A 22,453-nucleotide genomic window follows, 5' to 3' on the forward strand; every position below is an offset into this window, starting at 1 on the left:
TTCCCACCCTATTCCAAATACTTCAGATAATAGGCTGCTAGTCAGCAGCTGGTCAGTTGCCTTCAGAAAGGTCTAGGAAGTGACCTTAATTGGGCCTTAATCAGTCCTTATCTTTAAGGACTTGCAATGCAGAAGACCTAGGTTTGATCCCTGGATCAGGAAGATCCCCTGGAGAAGGAAATGGCAACCCACTCTAGTATTCTTGCCTGGAGAATCCCGTGAATAGAGGAGCCTGGCGGGCTATAGCCCATGGGATCATAAGAGTCAGACACAGCTTAGTGACTAAGCTTTCTGTAGGGAACCAGTGCTGGTATCTGTTAACTCTGGAGACTCTGGAGTCCGCATGGGAACTAATCAGAAACGCCTGGGTTTGAATTCTGTTCTTGCCAATATCCACTTCTTGAGTGAGTGACTCAAGCCAATGACTCCCCTTCCCCAGTTCTTAATTTTCTTCTCTGGAACTTGGGGATTGAGTGGAAATTAAGTGATACTGACCTCATGTGGCTATTGTGAGCATTAAATGAAATACAGTGAGCCCTCCATGTCCATTGTTCCACATGCACAAATTCAACCAAACTTGGATAGAAAATATTTGAAAAACAATTTTTAAAGTTCCTTAAAAAGCAAAACTTGTTTTGCTGTGTGCCCGGCAACTGTTTACATAATATTTAGGTTGTCTTAGGGATTATAAATAATCTAGAGGTGATTAAAATATACAGGAGGTTGTATATAGGTTATATGCAAATACTGTGTCATTTTATGTAAGAGACTTGAGCTGGTGTGGATTTTGGTATTTGTGGGGGTCCTTGAAGCAATCCCCTGGGAAACCGATGGCTGACTATGTTATCATAGATCCATGATACCCTTTTATTTCCTCCTCCCCTCCTTCAGTTCAGTTCAGTCGCTCAGTCGTGTCCGACTCTTTGCTGCTGCTGCTAAGTCACATCAGTCGTGTCCGACTCTGTGCAACCCCATGAATCGCAGCATGCCAGGCCTCCCTGTCCATCACCAACTCCCGGAGTCTACCCAAACCCATGTCCATCGAGTTGGTGATGCCATCCAGCCATCTCATCCTCTGTCGTCCCCTTCTCCTCCTGCCCCAATCTTTCCCAGCATTAGGGTCTTTTCCAGTGAGTCAACTCTTCTCATGAGGTGGCCAAAGTATTGGAGTTTCAGCTTCAACATCAGTCCTTCCAATAAACACCCAGGTCTGATCTCCTTTAGGATGGACTGGTTGGATCTCCTTGCAGTCCAAGGGACTCTCAAGAGTCTTCTCCAACACCATAGTTCAAAAGCATCAATCCTTCAGCGCTCAGCTTTCATCACCGTCCAACTCTCACATCCATACATGACTACTGGAAAAACCATAGCCTTGACTAGACGGACCTTTGTTGGCAAAGTAATGTCTCTGCTTTTCAATGTGCCATCTAGGTTGGTCATAACTTTCCTTCCAAGGAGTAAGCGTCTTTTAATTTCATGGCTACAATCACCATCTGCAGTGATTTCAGAGCCCCCAAAAATAAAGTCAGCCACTGTTTCCACTGGTTCCCCATCTATTTCCCATGAAGTGATGGGACCGGATGCCATGATCTTCATTTTATGAACGTTGAGCTCTAAACCAACTTTTTTAATCTCCTTCACTTTCATCAAGAGACTTTTTAGTTCCTCTTCACTTTCTGCCATAAGGGTGATGTCATCTGCATATCTGAGGTTACTGATATTACTCCTGGCAATCTTGATTCCAGCTTGTGCTTCTTCCAGCCTAGCGTTTCTCATGATGTACTCTGCATATAAGTTAAATAAACAGGGTGACAATATATAGCCTTGATGTACTCCTTTTCCTATTTGGAACCAGTCTGTTGTTCCACGTCCAGTTCTAACTGTTGCTTCCTGACCTGCATACAGATTTCTCAAGAGGCAGGTCAGGTGGTCTGGTATTCCCATCTCTTTCAGAATATTCCACAGTTTATTGTGATCCACACAGTCAAAGTCTTTGGTATAGTCAATAAAGCAGAAATAGATGTTTTTCTGGAACTCTCTTCCTTTTTCTATGATCCAGTGGATGTTGGTAATTTGATCTCTGGTTCCTCTGGCTTTTCTAAAATCAGCTTGAACATCTGGAAGTTCACAGTTCACATATTGCTGAAGCCTGGCTTGGAGAATTTTGAGCATTACTTTACTAGCGTGTGAGATGAGTGCAATTAAATACTCTCTAATCTAACCTTCTGCCCTCCTCGGACTCCTCCCACTCCATGCCTGGGTTTATACTGTTACCTATACTCATCCTCCCATCCTCTTGTTTTAGAACTAAAGTTGTCTAATTAAAAGAATTGTGAGTACGCCCCTTACCCCAATTTTTTTGTTTGTGAGTTCATCTATATAATCTTTGTTCCTTGTCATTCCTTCCTGTCATGAAGGCAGTTGTGATGCCTGGAGCAGGGGAAGCTATATTATAACTGTGAGGCAACGAGCATGAAACTAGACTGGAGGATAGAAAGAACTTAAGTCTTTGATATTTGACAAGTGCTAGGAGAAGGCAGTGGCACCCCACTCCAATACTCTTGCCTGGAAAATCCCATGGATGGAGGAGCCTGGTGGGCTGCAGTCCATGGGGTCGCTAAGAGTTGGACACGACTGAGCGACTTCACTTTCACTTTCACTTTTCACTTTCATGCATTAAGAAGGAAATGGCAACCCACTCCAGTATTCTTGCCTGGAGAATCACAGGGATGGGGGAACCTGGTAGGCTGCCGTCTGTGGGGTCGCACAAAGTTGGACACGACTGAAGTAACTTAGCAGCAGCAGCAGACCTCCTACCGGAGAAGGCAATGGCACCCCACTCCAGTGCTCTTGACTGGAAACTCCCATGGATGGAGGAGCCTGGTGGGCTGCAGTCCATGGGGTCGCTAAGCGTCGGACATGACTGAGGACTTCACTTTCACTTTTCACTTTCCTGCATTGGAGAAGGAAATGGTAACCCACTCCAGTGTTCTTGCCTGGAGAATCCCAGGGACGGAGGAGCCTGGTGGGCTGCCGTTTGTGGGGTTGCACAGAGTCGGACACGACTGAAGCGACTTAGCAGCAGCAGCAGCAGACCTCCTACTCCTGACTTCTTCTAAGGAAATAATAAATATCCCTGTGGGATATTTATTTAAGCCACTGCTGGTAGAGTTTTCTGTGACTTAAGATCAAAAACATGACTCACTGTTATAGCAGATGACTCAGGTCAGAAGAAAGAAGATACTTTTCTTCTGTATGAATCTTTCTTCTAATAAAATCCAGGAAAGTTTAGAGCTGTCAGTGAGGGATGTGGAAACAATAGAAAACAGACACAAAGCCCTGTTGACATCAGTTGAGCTGTCTAGATCTAACCATATCCGAAGCCAAATACACTCTGTTGGGTTTAAGTTGGGTGAATAACTGAATACAAAAATAAACATCTTTTTTCCCCTGAGGTTAGTTATGGGATACTCTGGAAGAATATTGAGGTATCTATTGCTGCATAACAGATTACCCCAAAACTTAGTGGCTGAAAACAATAATTACAATAAGGGCTAAAAAGAAATGTGCTATCAAGTCATGAGACCTGGAGGAAACTTAAAATGTGTGTTATTGAAAAGACTATGTATTATAATATTCCTTTTATTTCTTTTTCTTTTCTGATTGCTGTGGCTAAAACTTCCAAAACTGTGTTGAATAGTAGTGGTGAGAGTGGGCACCCTTGTCTTGTTCCTGACTTTAGGGGAAATGCTTTCAATTTTTCACCATTAAGGATAATGTTTGCTGTGGGTTTATCATATATGGCTTTTATTATGTTGAGGTATGTTCCTTCTGTACCTGCTTTCTGGAAAGCTTTTATCATGAATGGTGTTGAATTTTGTCAAAGGCTTTCTCAGCATCTATTGAGATAATCATATGGTTTTTATCTTTCAGTTTGTTAATGTGGTGTATCACATTGCTTGATTTGCAAATATTGAAGAATCCTTGCTTGCATCCCTGGGATAAAGCCCATTTGGTCATGATGTATGATCTTTTTAATATGCTGTTGGATTCTGTTTGCTAAAATTTTGTTGAGGATTTTTGCATATTTTAATATTCCAACCATATGACTTTCTGGAAAAGGCAGAAGTACAGAGACAGTAAAAAAGATGTTTTCCATGAATTAACAGGAAACAATGGAAACAACAGGGAGGCTGGGATGAATGGGTGGAGTACAGAGATTATAGGGTAGTGAAACTATTCTATATGACACTGTAGTGATGGATACATGTCCTTCATTGTACTTTTGTCTAAACCCTTGTAATGTACAAGAGTGAACTCTGATGTAAACTGGACTTTGGGTGATTATAATGTGTAGGTTCATCACTTGTAACAAGTGCACCACTTTGATCAGTAGTATATTGAATGAAGTCTCATGAGAGATCCTGAACCAGAATCACTCAGCTAAGTCAATCCTGAATTCCTGACCCAAGCTGTACGGAAATAAACATTTGTTGTTTAAAACTGCTGCATTATAAAGTAATTTGTTATGCTGCAGTAGATATCTAACACACTCAGGAAAATTCCATAGGTGGGATAAATGTTGAGCAAGAGATCAACCAACCCCTGTTTTCTCTCCCCCGTGCCTGGAGGTGCATCGTCTGACCCACCAATGACTCTCCATTCCTCAGGCCATACTTTCCCACATTGTGCTGCCTTCTGCTGTGTTTGTGAATCCCCTGCTTCACAGGCTTCTGCTGTTACTTGCTGTCTTCTCATTATCTGAGGCCATGTCTTAATCTCCATTTCCTATAGCTCTTTCTCACTTTCTTTCTGATCTCACTACTTTCTCACTGATCTTTGCATTTCCCATACCACCTAGCTCAGTACCTTGCATATAAAATCAAAGCCCCACATGTTTCAGAACATTGGCTGTGGAGCCCAGTGGGTTCAGATACTAGATCAACCACTTATTAGCTGGGATGTTTTCTTAATCTCTGTGCCTCAGTTTCCTCAACTGTGAAGTAGGGAAACTTCTTCATAGGGTTGTCATGAGGTTTAAAATAGATTGTCACATGTAAAGCATTTGGAACTATGCCTGAACATGGCAGCTGCTCCATAAATATCACTTATTAGGTTGAATCATACAAAAATTGTCATTTTTATGGGTTAGAAACCAAATACTGTCCATTTTACATAGTTTAATCCCATATTATTATTGTTGTTGTTCTTGCACCAGAGTTATATACAGAGAAACAGTCTGGTGACCAAAAGCAATTAGAATTGTTGTTAAGGTCTCTAGAGGAATATCAAAGACAATCCAAATCAGAACTCAGAGCACCTTTTAAAATTCTCCTTGCCTCATTCCTTTTACTGCTAACCAGAAAACCTTTTTCCACTGCTTGTTCTAAATTCTTAACTGAAAAAATCTGCCCCAACACCCCATCACACATAACCAGCCAAAGCAGGTGACTGCCTCACCCTTCCTTCAACTTAATGTCCATTCTCCTTTACCTTACAGTAAATTTCTCTGTCTTTTTTGATGCAGATACCAGAGTTTGGCTTCCCAGTTGTTCTCTTTTCCTCTCTCTCTCATTCCAAAAACCCAGATATGATACTGCCAAAAACTGGCTTCCTCGAGAGCAGGTGAGAAGGGAGTGACTAAGAAGGCAAATGCAAAATTCTTTTTTCTCTGTTTTTAAAAAAATTATTTATGGTAAAAGCAGCATAACATTTACCATCTTAATCATTTTTAAGTGTTCAGCTCGGTATGGTTAGTACACTCATGTTTTACAACTCGTCTCTACAGCTCTTTCATCTTGCAAAACTGAAACTGCATACCCATTAGACAACAGCTCCCCATTTCCTCCTGCCCTGAGCCCATGCAGCCACTACTTTCTGTCTCTACCAATTCATTTACTCTTGTTCCCTCACATACAAAGAATTATATGGCATTTGACTTTTTGCAACTGACTTATTTCACTTAGCATATGTTCTCAAGTTCCATCCACATTGTAGCATGTGTCAGAATGTCCTTCTGTTTAAAGGTTGAAAATTATTCCATTGTGTGTGTGTGTTGTGTATATACACATATATACATACATATCTTTTAATCTCTCCAGGTACACTAGGTTGCTCCTACCTCTTGGCTATTGCAGAATTCCTTTTAAGTGGAGAAATGTGGACAAGTTTAGTAATTTCAGGCTCCTTCACAAGGGGATGACAGTATAATAAGCTGCATGATCATGTGGTTCAGATATTAGATGAGAAAGCAGCTCAGAGTCCCAAGAGAGCCGCATAGATCAAAGCTGGAGAGACCTGGGGCATGTCCAGGAATGCAGGCCAGAGCCACTGTTTGACTTTGATTCCCAGCTCTACCACTTACTGATTGTAACTTCTGGGAAGTCACTTAATTTCTTTCTGCTTAATTGCTTCATCCATAAAATAGGAAAAATAACACCTACCTTATGGTATGTACTATGATTGCCAAGAGTAGTTACCTCAGGGAGGAATAAATGATTTAATACATGTAAGGCACTTAGAACAGTGCCTCGCACTGAGTTAGCTGTCACTAAGGGATCGTTGTTATTATTACTAGAGTTTTGAGATGGGCATTGAAAAACAGTTAGGATTTGGTCACTGAAGAGGAGGAGGGTGGCATTATAGACAGAGATGACCAGAAACAGGAAGCCACAGAGGCTGAAGGAATAGTGTTTCCAGATTTAAGAAATATAAACAGGATACCCAATTAAATTTGAATCATTTCTACTTTCTTATGCATATATACTTTGAGATAAAAGAAAATCCTCCATGAGATATACTTACTCTAAAAGCTTTTTTTTACCGGCTGCGCTGTCTTTGTTGCTGCGTGGGGCTTTCCGTAGGAGCAGGGAGTGGGGCTGCTTTCTAGTTGTGATGCACGGGCTTCTCCTTGTAGTGGGTTCTCTTATTGCAGAGCACAGACTCTAACTGATGGGCTTTGGCAGGTACAGCATGTGAGCTCTGTAGTTGTGGCTTTAGTGTTTTCTTGGTATGTGGAATCCTGGACCAGAGATCGAACTCATGTCCCCTGCATTGGTAGGCGGATTCTTACCTCCTGTACCACCAGATAAGTGTCTCTAAAAGCATATTTTTTGTTTATCTGAAATAAATTGCGTCTAAATTAGAGTCCTCTTTCTTTCTTTATATTTCCCCAGTGATTTGGATCTTAATATGTCATTGCTTTGCAGGATTTTCTTATAAAATTCCCAAAAGTGATGGTCTAGGCATGTTTCATTTACATTTATAAAATTTTACATATTATTTTTGGCTGTCCTGGGTCTTCATTGCTGCGCTCTGGCTTTCTCTAGTTGCAGCAACCAGGGGCTACTCTTTCATAGTGGTGCATCAGCTTCTCTTGTGGAGCATGGGCTCTAGGTGGTCTGGCTTCAGTTGCTGCAGAAAGCAGGCTTGGTTGCCCTGCAGCATGTGGGATTGGCAGGCAGATTCTTAACCACTGGACCACCAGGGAAGTCCTATTTACATTCTAATGTGATTTCCGTAGTGGTCACAACCAAGTTAACTTGTCCTTGGCCATTGGACTTTCGCTAAGGAGAAATCATGCTCAGTGTAATGTAAACACAATTATAAATTTAGTTAAAATATCCAGCATTGAAGATAAAATTGTTGTTGTGTCAATAGAAATATGTATTTTGGTGAATCACAGCTTCATGATAAAAATGATGTGTTTACTAAATTAGCAATGATCTTGGAATTGCTTGTCACTCACATGTAATTTATTTTTTGTTAGAGGGAAGATAGTTTGAATTTTTAAAAGTTTTTAAAATTAAATTAATTCATGTTTTGGCTGTGCAGCTTATGGGTATCTCAGTTCCCTGACCTGCGATAGGACTCATGCCCCCTGCAGTAGAAGCATGGGGTCTTAACCACTGGACCACCAGGGAAGTCCTTCCCTTTCTTTTATACTGGAGTGTAGTTGGTTTACAATGCTGTTAGTTTCAGGTGTATGATTTACAATGTTGTGTTAGTTTCAGTTGTAGAGAATAGTGGTTCAGTTATACATATACATATATTCATTCTTTTTCAGATTATTTTCCCATATAGGTAATTATAGAGTATTGAGTAGAGTTCCATGTGCTATACAGTAGGTCCCTGTTGATTCTGTTTTATATATAGTAGTGTGCACATGTTTGTTTGAAGTACAATTGATCTACAACACGGTGTTAGCTCCTGGTACACAACAATGTGATTTGATACTTCTGTATGTTACAAAATGATCACCACAATAACTCTAGTTACCATCTGTCACCATATAAAGACATTACATTATTATTGATTATATTTCTCACACTGTACATTTCATATCCATGATTCTTATTTTGTAACTGGAAGTTATACCTCTTAATCTTCCTCACCTATATCTCTCATTCTTTCACCTCTCTCCCCTCTGGCAACCACCTTTTGTTCTTTGTGTCTATGACTCTGTTTGTTTTGCTAAGTGTGTTCATTTCTTTTGCTTTTAGATTCCAATTCTACATATAATTGAAATCATATAGTATTTGTTTTTCTCAGTCTGAAGTAGCATAATGCCCTCCAGGTCCATCCATATGGTCACCAATGGCAAGATTTCATTCTTTTCTTATGTTTGAATAATATCCATTATATATACATATATACCACTTCTTTATCCATTCATCTATCAGTAGGCACTTAGATTACTTCTAGATCATTGTGGTTTTGGTTTGTATTATTAACTTTTTAATATATATGCAAAAACTACATATTTAATGTATATATTTGATGAGTATGTATAGGCATATGTATTCCCTGGGGAACAGTCATCACAATTAATACATTTATCCATCACCTCCAAAAATTTCCTGTGTCCCTTTGGTTTTAGTGTGTGTGTCTGTGTGTGTGACCAACTCAACTCAGTAAGACTGTCTGCAAAAAATTGCTACTGTTTTTGAAGTCTCATCTGGAAGGCAATTCTACTTGCAATTGCCTTATATACAAGCTTTTCTCATGAGAAAAATATTGCACAAAACAAAAATAATTTCTGCACTGTGATTCTTTGCTTTTGGCTCTGCCATAAAAGAGGGCTTCCCAGGTGGTGCTAGTGGTAAAGAACCTTCCTGCCAGTGCAGGAGATATCGAGATGCCAGTTTGATCCCCGGGCTGGGAAGGCCCCCTGGAGAAGGAAACTGGCAACTACTCCAGTATTCTTTCCTGGGAAATCCCATGGACAGAGGAGCTTGGTAGGTTACAGTCCAAGGGGTTGCAAATGGTCAGACATGACTTAGGAACTAAACCATCACCACCACCACCATATACACAAAATAGATATCTGATGATGTGTTAATATTCAAAATATATAAGGAACTCATACAACTAAATAGCAAAAAAGCCTGAAACAATCCCCTTTTAAAAATGGGTAGAGGATCTGAATAGATTTTTTATAAATAAGATATACAGATCGCCAATAGGTACATGAAAAGATACTCAATACCACTAAATCATCAGGAAATGCAAATCAAAACCACAATGAGGTATCATCTCACACCTGTCAGAATGACTATTATTGTGGGAAACAACAAATGTTACCGAGAATGTGGAGAAAAGGGAATCCTCATGCACTGTTTGTGGTAATGTAAATTGGTGCAACGATTATGGAAATCAGTATGGAAATTCCTCAAAAAATAAAAAACAGAACTGCCATATGATCCCACAATTCTACTCCAAGGTATTTATTTGAAGAAAATGAAAACACTAATTTGAACAGATGTATGCAACCCTGTGTTCACTGCAGCATTACTTACAATAGGCAAGATACAGAAACAACCTGTGTGTCCATCAATGGATGAATAAAGATGATGCAGCATAGATTACACAATGGAACACTATTCAGTCATAAAAAGAATGAAATCTTGCCATTGGCAACAAAATGGATGGGCCTTGAGGGCATTATGCTAACTGAAATAAAACAAAGACAAAATAGCCCACGACACATATTTAAAACAACAAAAAACCAGGCTCACAGACACAGAGCACAGATTGGTGGTTGCCACAGGTGAAGGAGTAAGGATTAAGAGAAATGGGTGAAAAGGGCCAAAAAGTACAAGTTTCTAACAATAAAGTAAGTAAGTCATGGAGATGTAATGTAAAGCCTGATGCCTTTAAACTTTATCGCATATTTGAAAGTTGCTAAGAGTAAATCTGAAAAGTCCTCATCTCAAAGAAAATTTTCTAACTATATGTTGACAGTTGTTGACTAGACTTGTGATCATTTTGCAATATTTATAAATAGAAAATATTATGTTGCTCACCAGAAACTATTGTTATATGTCTCTTACACCTCAAGAAAAAAAAAAATATTTCTGGAAGGTTGAAAAAAGTAATAAAAACCACTGCAAGAATCAGAGATTGATAATCTCACAGCTGTGAGAGAGTACATCCGTCATTCACAGGTTCAAACTCTCACTATAAACAGCTGGGTCCAACCGTTAAAAGGGCTGCAAAACTGCAAACTAACATACATTGGATTTAACGTCTGGTTTGTTTTTTTAAGGTGAACTTCCTGTTTGCCTAAAAGTGGGAACTGCACTTTTAAGGCAAAGTCCCCCCAGCAAAGCCGGAGCTGATTTTATGAAAGCGTCTGGGAAGCCCGGGAGCGGGGTCTAGTGGATTTTCAGAAGAGAAAGGATTTCAGGAGGTAAGGACTTTTCAGCTGTGTTAATGTATCCGTGGAGCAAGGCTGCCTTTGGCTGGCTGGTTTTCCAGAAAGGTCCTGGGAGTGAGACGCTTGCTGATTGGCTGTCGTCTAGGAGCATGGACACTGTCACTGATTGGCTGGCTTTTGGAGGCTTGGGCCGGCCTGGATTTGCTCACGTGCAGAAGCATAGTTACTGAAGTGAGGGTGTCGCTGATTGGCTGGTTTTCAGGGGAAAAAAATCAGTTGTTTCTTATTAACGGTGGTTACTGTTCACGGCATGGGACTATGGCCAAAGAACAGTGTTTTCCTTTCCTGAATGTGCAAATAAATACATTTAATTCTCAGTGACCCGTTTTATTTCCTTCCGCTAAACCTGCAGGAGATCATAAGAGGTTGCCTGAATCTTTATTTGTGGAGATACGTTTTTCAGCTGGTGTTGCCATTTAAGTGATTCAAGCACCAATTACTGTGGAGGAAAAATAGCTGTGACGTATTTTGGTAATTTATTGAAAAAAGCTGTATACAAGACATTCAGGGTGTCCTAACAGTCAGTACAGGACACAGGACAAAGTAATGAACGTGTCCTGTCTGTATGCTGCTGCTGCTAAGTCGCTTCAGTCGTGTCCGACTCTGTGTGACCCCATAGAGGGCAGCCCACCAGGCTCCCCCGCCGCTGGGATTCTCCAGGCAAGAACACTGGAGTGGGTTGCCACTGCCTTCTCCATAGGCAACTGTATAAGCAAAGTTCTAAGGGAAGAGGAGGAAGCCACACCTCAACAGAAGGAAGTTGAATTCTCATTTCCTTCTAGGAAGGCATTCATTGTAGCCTGCTTGTTAAAGGAAAATACTGGAAACAGCCTAAATATCAATCAGTCGTGAACTGGCTGGATAAATCTTTGGATACCTGTTAGATGGAATACATTGCAGCCATTAAAAAGAGATGGAGTTCCATGAACTAATATGAATACTACCGTGATAGCTAATTTTTAAAAAGAAAACAAGATGTGATGATTAGTGTATCACTTAAATATTTGCAAGGATTCCTCAGAGAGGCCATTCAGACCTGTAGTTGTATTTCTGGGAAGATTTTTTTTTTTGCCTTTTGAAAAAAGAATTTAATTTCCTTAATAAATGTTATGGTATTCAAAAAAGAAAACAAGATGGCAACTCCTTGTATGGTATCATTTGTGCTAGAGTATGCGTGGGCGTCATAGAAGGAGGAATAAATATATGTTCTTGTATGAGCAACCTGTCTCTGGAAGGGTATACAGGAAACAGTCATGATGATTTTGGAGGAGAAAAACTGAAAGGCTGAGAGGCTGAAGGGCAGGGAGCAGAAGAGGCTTCCTTTTCATGGCATATTCTTTTATATATTGTTGCTGCTGCTGCTAAGTAGCTTCATTTTTCAAATGATTATTTTTAAAAAATCAAATGTATGCCCTAAGGCATTGATGAGAGGCACAGGTTTGATATAATTAGGGTGTGGACAGGATGTTTTTTGAGCCTAGTGACCCATCTGGACCAGGGTGGATATCTGAAGTTGGCCAACCAGCTACGTGGGATGTCTCCCACAGCTCCAAATCGCCACATCACAGAGCACAGGAAATAGCCTGGTGCTAGGAGGGGAGCATTGTCATCCCACGTAGCAAATCACCGAGAAATAGAGCTAGCAATAAATGCACTAAATTACCCAGGCAGCCAGAGGGCACAGGGACCACTCTAATGATTCTGTGTCGGGCTCACTTCCAGGAGGGAAGGGTCCTCCAGAACATTTTTGGAATTTCATTGCTGGAGATCTCTTCGCTGGGAGTCAGTCTGCTCTGAGGAGAATAGTTCCTTTCCTGGCAGAAACATCTCTGTAGCATAAAATGTATTAGAGAGCAAATATGATGAAAACTTTGGAAAATGGAGGGGTTGGAAGCAGTGAACTCACTTTAGCAGACCATCATCATCATTATAGCAGCTGATATTTACTGGGCATTTATCATGTCCTAGGAATTGTTCAAGTGCTTTGCATGCATTATTATCTCACTTAGTCCTTAAAACAACCCTACGAGGTAGCAGTTTTACTGATGAAAAAACCAGCATCCAGAGGTTTAGAAATTCACCCAAGTTCATGACATAAGTAGTTGATCTGGGGTTTGAATTGAGGCTGTCTGTACTCCAGCTGTTTGACCAAACTTCCTCCAAAAGAGGACTTCTCCAGCACATGAACAGCAGCAAGCTTAAGTGCCATGGGAAACATTTGGTGTTCCTGAGTGCCCTCAGAGCTCCTGGAATATGATTTTTTTAAAAATTGAGGTAAAATTCACATAACAAAATTAACCGTGTTAAAGTGAACAATTCAGTGGCATTCAGAACACTCATCTTGTTATGTAATCATCACCTCTATTTAGTTCCAAAACATTTTCATCCCCTCGAAAGGAAACTCCCTACCCATGAAGCAGTTTTTCTCCATTTCCTCCTCCCCTCAACGCTGAAAACCCCCAACTCTTGTGTTCTATCTCTGTGAATTTATGTACTCTGGCTATTTCATATAAATGAAATCATACAGTATGTGACCTTTGCTGTGTGGTGTCTTTCCTGTACCGTATATGTTCAAGCTTTATTCACGTTGTAACATGTCAGTGCTTCATTTCTCTTTATGGCTGAATAACAGATTCCATTGCATGCATCTGCCAGTTTGTTTACCCATCCATCCATTGGTGGATATTTGGGCTGTTTCCTTCTTGTGGCTATAGTGCAGCCGTGAACATGTGTGTACATGTGCTCATTTGGGTAGGTGTTGTCAGGTCTTTGGGTATATACCTAGGAGTGGATTGCTGGGTCATATGGTAATCCTGCTTAGCTCTTAGAGGACCTGCTAAGTCATGGCATGATGTTTTGAAATTAGAATATTTCCTTGGGATCTTGGAATGTCTCCTATCTAAGAAGGGGAGAGCTCCATTTTTGGGTGGATAAGGGAAACATAGTGTGGTGTAGTGGAGGGAAGACACAAGCTGATCTGGTTTTGAATTTCTGCTCTGCCACTTATTGATAGCATCTACTTCCCTCATAGCTCAGTTGGTAAAGGATCTGCCCACAATGCAGGAGACCCAGGTTCGATTCCTGGATCAGGAAGATCCCCTGGAGAAGGAAATGGCAATCCACTCCAATATTCTTGCCTGGAAAATCCCATGGACAGAGGAGCCTGGCGGGCTACAGTCCATGGGGTCCCAAGAGTAGGACATGACTTAGTGACTAAACCACCACCAAATGAGTTATAAGCTTCTTTTTCCTTATCTTTAGAAATGGAGATGATCACATCATCCATCATTCTTTCAGTGAATCCACTGAGGGCTTCTTGTGGGCCAGGCACTGGGGATAGAGTAAGCCATCATGAAGTTTACAAAATAAGGGATGGGAAGACCCAGAAGTGAATTATTTTGCAAAGGGAAGAATCTTTTTTTGTCATGAGAATAATCACTCCCTTTAGTCACAAGAAGTCAGTGAGCACATCCAGGTAGGCCTGCATCTTATTCCTCTCTATCCCCAGCAGCCAACACAGGGCTTACAGAGATAGGCCACTTAGGGTTCTAGGGTGGCAAGAAACAGTAACTCAGTGGCTTGGTATAATAAAGATTACTGGAAAAAGACTGGGATAGTTCCTGGAATGGAAATAATAGCTTAAACAGTCAGTCCTCTGGGAGGCTGGGAGAGGCCAGGCGGTGATGGGCAGCTCGGCCCCAGCAGCTTGTAGCGGGGCCTCCCCTGAGGCTCTGCCTCGGACGATCCAGCTGCAACCCTTGTTGGTGTGGCAGAGTTCTACCTTATCACAGCAGCTTGAGCTTTGCAACCAGGGGTTTCCTTCACATCATAGTCATCAGAGGATTGAATTCTCATTAGGGCAATTTTCTAGCAAATGACAGTCAAATGTTTTGAGGATGGGTGTCTTTGTACAAAGTCACAGTTGGGGCTGATGGTGAAGATCAGCTTGGACTGCGAAGTAAAAAAGTCGGCTGGGAGGACGGGGAAGATGAAGTCAGCTGCAGAGCCACAGCTTTTTGTTTCTCCCACAGTCGGGCAGCAGCTGTGACATGCCGCAAGGACCTCTCTTGGGATGACTGCTGCTTTCTGACTTCTGACAAAAGGCAAAAGCAAAGGCCTGCTTTGTTATTCTCATCTCTTACTGAGAATAACTAACTGCTCTGAGCCCTCACCTCATGACAGCACTCCATCCCTAGTTAACCCCTGCTTTTCTTAATCCTGAGACCAAAACAGCAACCAGTCCAGAACTGATTCTCGCTTCTCCTCGACTCTGCTTGGAATCCTTCAGCTGGAACCCAAAACTCACACAGAAGAGCTGCAGTCCTTCCTGAGGTCCTCTGGATGCCCTACCTCGCTGCTTGGTGACCTCTGGCTGGTTAGCCAGGAACTATTATGTTTTGATTTTTTAAAAATAATTTTATTTGTTTACTTTTGGCTGTGCTGGATCTTCATTGCTGCGTGGACTTTACTTGGAGCGAGCAGGGGCTGCTCTCTAGTTGTGCACGGGCTTCTCCTTGTGGTGGGTTCTCATGTTGGGGAGCACAGGCTCTAGGTGCACAGGCTTCGGCAGTTGCAGCACATGGGCTCAGTAGTTGTGGCTCCCAGGCTCTAGAGCACCCGCTCGGTAATTGTGGTGCACAGGCTTAGTTGCTCCTTGGCATGTGGGATCTTCCTGGATCAGCGATTGAACCTGTGTCTCCTGCATTGAAAGACAGATTCTTTACCACTGAGCCACCAGGGAAGCCCTGGAGTGATTTAGTAATGACTGTCAGAAGCTGGAATAGAGCACTGTGATGGGCAGCCCTACTAGAGCCACAGGATGGTCTACCTACTAGGATGGAGGGAGGAAGCTCCCCAGAGAAAAGACGCTCTCATCAGGAAAAGGGGAAGGTATTTGGCATGCAGACCCAGGAGATGGCTCTTGGGGTAGGTGCTCAATGCGAATTACTATTAATGAGGTCGTGTTTTTAGAGACACCATAGCAGATATCTTATAAATTAAGCATACTTACTCTTCTGATAGTAACTCCAGCCTTGCCCAGGTTAATAACAATGTTATTAGAGATATAACAATGTCTAATAATGGTTGAATATTTGCTCAGTACTGGGTTCTCTTATACTTCCTTTCATTCTTGAAGTGACCTCACGTCTACCTTATGGATCTCTGCAGTTTCTAGGATGCACTCTCTGTGCAGGGGGAGTTATCCGGCATGAATAACTGGTGATAGGTTGTTTCCAGCTCTGGGTACACCTTGGTGACAACACTGGCCTGGTAGTGTCCCCTGTATTCCTTTGCATCTTGGTGGGAATGTGTGAAGTCAGAACTGGCTATAGACTCAACTCTTGCCCTCCTTTAGTATAGGGGACTCAAACTCTACTCAGGCAGCAACAATGATAATAGCAACCGTTAAAAATACTCATAAGCTGGTTTTACCACTATGCTAAGAGCTCTGCACATATCATTTTCTTTAATTGGATGAAAAGTCCTGTGATGTACATGCGGCCTTATTTCTCAGATGTACCCACTCAGACCTGGAGACCTTCCTTGCTAAGGTCATACAGTTAATGAATGACAGAGCCAGGACTTGAACCTGAGGCTGTCTAGAACTCGTGCTAAAACACAAGACTACGTTGCTTAACTGACTTGTACTCATCTGTAAATACAGCCTCAGTTTTTCTTTTGTTCATATTTACTTATATAAATATATGTTTAAATCAAGTAAAGTACTTAGCATAGGGCCTGGCTCAAGAGTCATTATTATTACAATTACAAACGGATGTGTTCTTGACAAGCGTGCAAACAAAATCCTATTCTCTGTCTCTGTACCTTTGGCTTGTGATTCTCATATTATCTTCATTATTCATTGAGGTTCAGTTTGCCATGGATCTTAAATGCTCTCCATCTCTCCCCTGAATGCCATCTGCCAAAGTTCTTAGGAAAGGTTGTTGTTGAATCACGCGAATACACCGGGATTCTTGGCCCCCGGAGGAGAAGAATTCAATCCGGGGCCAGAGACAAGGCTTGATGGCTCAGAGCTTTTGTGAAATAAAGTTTTATTAAAGTATAAAGGAGATAGAGAAAGCTTCTGACATAGGCATCAGAAGGGGGTAGAAGGAGTACCCCCTTGCTAGTGTTAACAATGAGGTTATATAATCCAAAGAATGTCTGGAGGTTGTAAAGACCTCATCAGACCCACTCCCATAATTTACATTTTAAGATAACACTGTCCTCAGGCAAGATACATCCTTGTAAAGACCAGGTCTACTCCCATAATTAACATTTTAAGATAACAGAAGGTTGAATCCAAAGACTGTCCTTAGGCAGGATACATTATTGTTATATAATCCTAAAGAATGTGGAGAAAGAATAAAGTTTGTCCTTTCTTCCTCCTTGAGAATTCCAGACCCTTCTCTCCTTGGGGACCCCTAGACTCCGTATCAACCTGCCTAGGAAATAACTCTCTCACTTACACTCTTAATCTGGCAAACAAACACTTACAAGTACCTGAAAAGTGAAAACATGTCTTAGAAAATTCTTTTGTGGAAGGAAGAATCCTGGGTCATGGGATAATAAGTCATTGTCCCCTAATTTTTCTGTTCATCATCTCAGGAATCATTCCCAGTATTTGGGGAGGAAAAGGGGAATAGAGACTATGATGGCTGTCCCACAGACTGGGTATAGCCCAGGGGAATCTCTGCCACTGAGAGTATCCAGAAGGGTTCAAGATATGGTCTCTAGCCATCGACACAGCTTTCATCGTGGACAGCGGAGCTAAAATACAGATCCCCAGGCCCCACTTGGACCCACAAAGGATGCATCTCTGAATACGGTGCCTGGGAGCCTGCATTTAGTGATTCTTAGTGTAGAGTTATAGTCTTATTCAAATTCTAGAGGAAGGAACCTGGGCAGGGCTGGGGTTACTATCAGAAGAGCAAGTATGCTTAAAAAGTGTCTCGTGGATGGCTGTCATTTTAGGGGATCTCCTGATTTTATTCTCACTTGTCTTCCCTATACAACTTTTCATCATGGCTTCACTTGCCTTATTAACATTACCTTTCTACGCTGTGTTCTAAGATTCCGTCTCTGGAGAACATGATGGGGGAGCAATCACTCTTTCTGTTTCATCCCCCAGATGTGTTTCTGCACCCTGAAAGCTGCTTTACAGGACCTAACATCTTTCCAGGCTCCTCACTCTTTTTCTCGTGTTTTCTGGTGCTTGCTGCTGCTGTTCCATTGTGGGGAGAGGAGGGAGGGTGCTCCTAATGTGCAAAGACTCATTCCTCTTGTCAAGTTCAAAGGTGAAATTTATATAAATCACTTCACATTTGAATCTGAGGTGCTGACATTTTGTGGCTAATTTAGTAAGGACTGGCTGGAGAGAATTAGAGCTGGTTTGTTTATCTTCTTAGCTGGCCTTCCCTTCCCTCCTTTCTGCATTTGTTTATTTCATGTTTCTAGCTGCTGTTGCAGATTTCATTTATCAGTCTGAGGTGCCTTGGGGCATTAAGAGGAGGCTCTGGCAGCATTTTGGGAAGAAAGGAATAAACTCATGTAAGACACCTTGCTATACTCAACATCAATACAAACAGCTCAAATTAAAAAGTGAGCAAAGGACTTAGATGCACATTTCTCCATGGAAGATACACAAATAGCCAATAAGCACATGAAAGATGATCAACATCACTAACCAGTAGGGAAATGCAAATCAAACTCACAGTGAAATACCAGCTCACACCCGTTAGGATGGTTACTTTAACAAAAAAAACTGTAGTAAGTTTCGGTGAGAATGGGAAGAAATTAGAACTCTTGTGGTGGGAGTGTAAAATGGTGCATTGCTATGGGAATGCAGTATGGCAGTTCCTCAGAAAAATTAAAAATGGTATCACTGTATGGACTAGCAATTCCACCCTTTGGTGTATGTCCCAAAGAGTTAAATGCAAGGATTTGAAATGATGGTTAGACACCCATGTTTGTAGCAGCATTATTCACCATGGTCAAAAGGTAGAAACTACCCAGCTGTCCATGGATAAACAAAATGTGGTATATACATATAATGGAATATTATTCAGTCTTGAAAAGGAAGGAAATTCTGACACATGCTACAACATGGATGAACCTTGAAGATATTATGCTAAGTGAAATAAGCCAGTGACAAAAAGATAAATATATAATTCCATTTCTATTAGGTACTTAGACTTGTAAATCCATAGATAGAAAGTAGTATCCATAGATAGAAAGTAGTATGGTGGTTGCCAGGGACCAGAGGAAGGGAGAATTAGAAAGTTATTTTTAGTGGGTATGAAATTTCAGTTTGGAAAGGTGGAAAAAGTTCTGCATAAGGATTCTGGTGATACTTGCCCACCAGTGTGACTGTACTTATTGCCACTGAACTAATTACTCTAAAATGATTAAAATGATAGATTTTATGTATATTTTACCACCACAGCAAAGAAAGAAAAGAACAGGGACAATAAGTAAGGATACCTACGTAAAGCATAATAAATAACAGCCAGTATTTATTGAGCCTTTACTGGGTCCTGTGCACTAAGAACTTTACACATTTTGTTTCATTTAATCCTCACACAAACCTTTAAGGTAAATTCTTTGTAAATTTCTTAGCCGGAGAGACTAAGGCCCACAGGGACTACTGGTCGGTGATCTAATGAAAAGTAGGTTTAAAACCCAAATCTGGCCCAAGGGAAGCCTCTGGCATGAGTAACTTCTTAGAGTAGGGTCGTGGACATGGCACTGCTGTTTCTCCAGTGACGGTGCAAGGTGGTATGGCACCCCACTCCAGTACTCTTGCCTGGAGAATCCCATGGACAGAGGAGCCTGGTAGGCTGCAGTCCATGGGGTCGCTAAGAGTCGGACACGACTGAGCGACTTCACTTTCACTTTTCACTTTCATGCATTGGAGAAGGAAATGGCAACCCACTCCAGTGTTCTTGCCTGGAGAATCCCAGGGACGGTGGAGCCTGGTGTGCTGCCGTCTATGGGGTCTCACAGAGTCGGACACAACTGAAGCGACTTAGCAGCAGCAGCAATAATAAGACATGATGAGCATCTTCTCATAGATCTATTGGCCATCTGTATGTCTTCTTTGAAGAAAGGTCTGTTTAGGTCTTTTGCTCATTTTTTTGTTTGGGTTTTTTGTTTTTTTTTATATTTGGTGTGAACTGTCCTTATATTTTGGAAGTGAAGCCCCTTGTCAGTCCCATCATTTGCAAATATTTTCCTCTGTTCTGTGGGTTGTCTTTTCATTTCATTTATGGTTTCCTTTGCTGTGCAAAAGTTTCAAAGTTTGATTAGGTCCCACATTATTTTTGCTTTTATTTCTATTGCCTTGGGAGACTGACCTAAGAAAACATTGGTATGATTTACCTCAGAGAATGTTTTGCTTATGTTCTTTTCTACAAGTTTTATGATGTTGTGTCTCTTATTTAAGTCCTTAAGCCATTTTGAGTTTATTTTTGTGTATGGTGTAAGAGTATGTTCTCAGTTGACTTGCATGTGGCTGCCCAGCTTTCCTAACACTACTTGCTGAAGAGACTGTCTTTTCCCCGTTGTATATTCTTGCCTCCTTGGTTTAAGATAAATTGACCATAGGTGTGGAAATCCCCTTACTTTTGAGCATTTAGGCTCTTGGCAATTTTTCACTGTTGTAAACTATGTTATAAAGGGCATCTTCAACCTAGAGAATACTTGCTTAGTGAAATAAGTCAGACAAAGACAAATACTATATGATATCACCTATATGTGGAACCTAAAAAAACAATACAGATGAGTCTGTATACAAAATGGAAACAGACTCACAGACATTGAAAGCAAACTTATGGTCACCAAAGGGGAAATGCAGGTGGGGAAGGGACAGATTAGGAGTATGGGATTCAGTTCAGTTCAGTCGCTCAGTCGTGTCTGACCCTTTGCGACCCTATGAATCGCAGCACGCCAGGCCTCCCTGTCCATCACCAACTCCCGGAGTTCACTCAGACTCACATCCATCGAGTCAGTGATGCCATCCAGCCATCTCATCCTCTGTCGTCCCCTTCTCCTCCTGCCCCCAATCCCTCCCAGCATCAGAGTCTTTTCCAATGAGTCAACTCTTCTCATGAGGTGGCCAAAGTACTGGAGTTTCAGCTTTAGCATCATTTCTTCTAAAGAAATCCCAGGGCTGATCTCCTTCAGAATGGACTGGTTGGATCTCCTTGCAGTCCAAGGACTCTCAAGAGTCTTCTCCAACACCACAGTTCAAAAGCATCAATTCTTCAGCGCTCAGCCTTCTTCACAGTCCAACTGTCACATCCATACATAACGACTGGAAAAACCATAGCCTTGACTAGACGGACCTTTGTTGGCAAGTAATGTCTCTGTTTTTGAATATGCTATCTAGGTTAGTCATAACTTTCCTTCCAAGGAGTAAGCGTCTTTTAATTTCATTGCTGCAGTCACCATCTGCAGTGATTTTGGAGCCCATAAAAATAAAGTCTGACACTGTTTCCACTGTTTCTCCATCTATTTCCCATGAAGTGATGGGACCGGATGCCATGATCTTCGTTTTCTGAATGTTGAGCTTTAAGCCAACTTTTTCACTCTCCACTTTCACTTTCATCAAGAGGCTTTTGAGTTCCTCTTCACTTTCTGTCACAAGGGGGTGTCATCTGCATATCTGAGGTTACTGATATTTCTCCCAGCAATCTTGATTCCAGCTTGTGCTTCTTCCAGCCTAGCGTTTCTCATGATGTACTCTGCATGTAAGTTAAATAAGCAGGATGACAATATATAGCCTTGACGTACTCCTTTTCCTATTTGGAACCAGTCTGTTGTTCCATGTCCAGTTCTAACTGTTGCTTCCTGACCTGCATACAGATTTCTCAAGAGGCAGGTCAGGTGGTCTGCTATTCCCATCTCTTTCAGAATATTCCACAGTTTATTGTGATCCACACAGTCAAAGGCTTTGGCATAGTCAATAAAGCAGAAATAGATGTTTTTCTGGAACTCTCTTGCTTTTTCTATGATCCAGCGGATGTTGGCAATTTGATCTCTGGTTCCTCTGCCTTTTCTAAAACCAGCTTGCACATCAGGAAGTTCACGGTTCACGTATTGCTGAAGCCTGGCTTGGAGAATTTTGAGCATTACTTTACTAGCGTGTGAGATGAGTGCAATTGTGCGGTAGTTTGAGCATTCTTTGGCATTGCCTTTCTTTGGTATTGGAATGAAAACTGACCTTTTCCAGTCCTGTGGCCACTGCTGAGTTTTCCAAATTTGCTGGCATATTGAGTGCAGCACTTTCACAGCATCATCTTTCAGGATTTGAAATAGCTCAACTGGAATTCCATCACCTCCACTAGCTTTGTTCATAGTGATACTTTATAAGGCCCACTTGACTTCACATTCCAGGATGTCTGGTTCTTAACAGATGAAAACTACTGTACATAAAATAGATAAGCAATAAGGATTTACTGTATAGCACAGGGCTTTTCATTTTGGTTTGCTTTATTTGCCAAATCATGTCTGACTCTTTTGTGATCCCATGAACTATAGCCTGCCAGGTTCCTCTGTCCATGGGATTTCCCAGGCAAGAATGCTGGAGTGGATTGCCGTTTCCTTCACCAGGGTATCTTCCTGACCCAGGAATCAAACCTCCGTCTCCTGCTCAGGCAGATTCTTTACCACTAAGCCACAAGAGAAGCCCCATAGCACAGTGAATTACACCCAGTATCTTCTAATAACCTATCA

General features: G+C 41.5%; 1 long non-coding RNA gene across 1 annotated transcript in view; it reads left to right on the forward strand.

The window, feature by feature from the left end:
- Positions 1–22,453, forward strand: part of LOC109562151 (uncharacterized) — a 57,365-nt gene that overhangs the window by 8,013 nt on the left and 26,899 nt on the right. The window contains exon 4 of the long non-coding RNA XR_002181132.2: positions 10,547–10,690. This is a non-coding gene — a long non-coding RNA (uncharacterized lncRNA). The remainder of the gene's footprint in view (positions 1–10,546; positions 10,691–22,453) is intronic.

Source organism: Bos indicus, chromosome 7 (genome assembly GCF_029378745.1).
Source record: "Bos indicus isolate NIAB-ARS_2022 breed Sahiwal x Tharparkar chromosome 7, NIAB-ARS_B.indTharparkar_mat_pri_1.0, whole genome shotgun sequence".
In the NCBI taxonomy this organism is placed as follows: Eukaryota; Metazoa; Chordata; class Mammalia; order Artiodactyla; family Bovidae; genus Bos; species Bos indicus.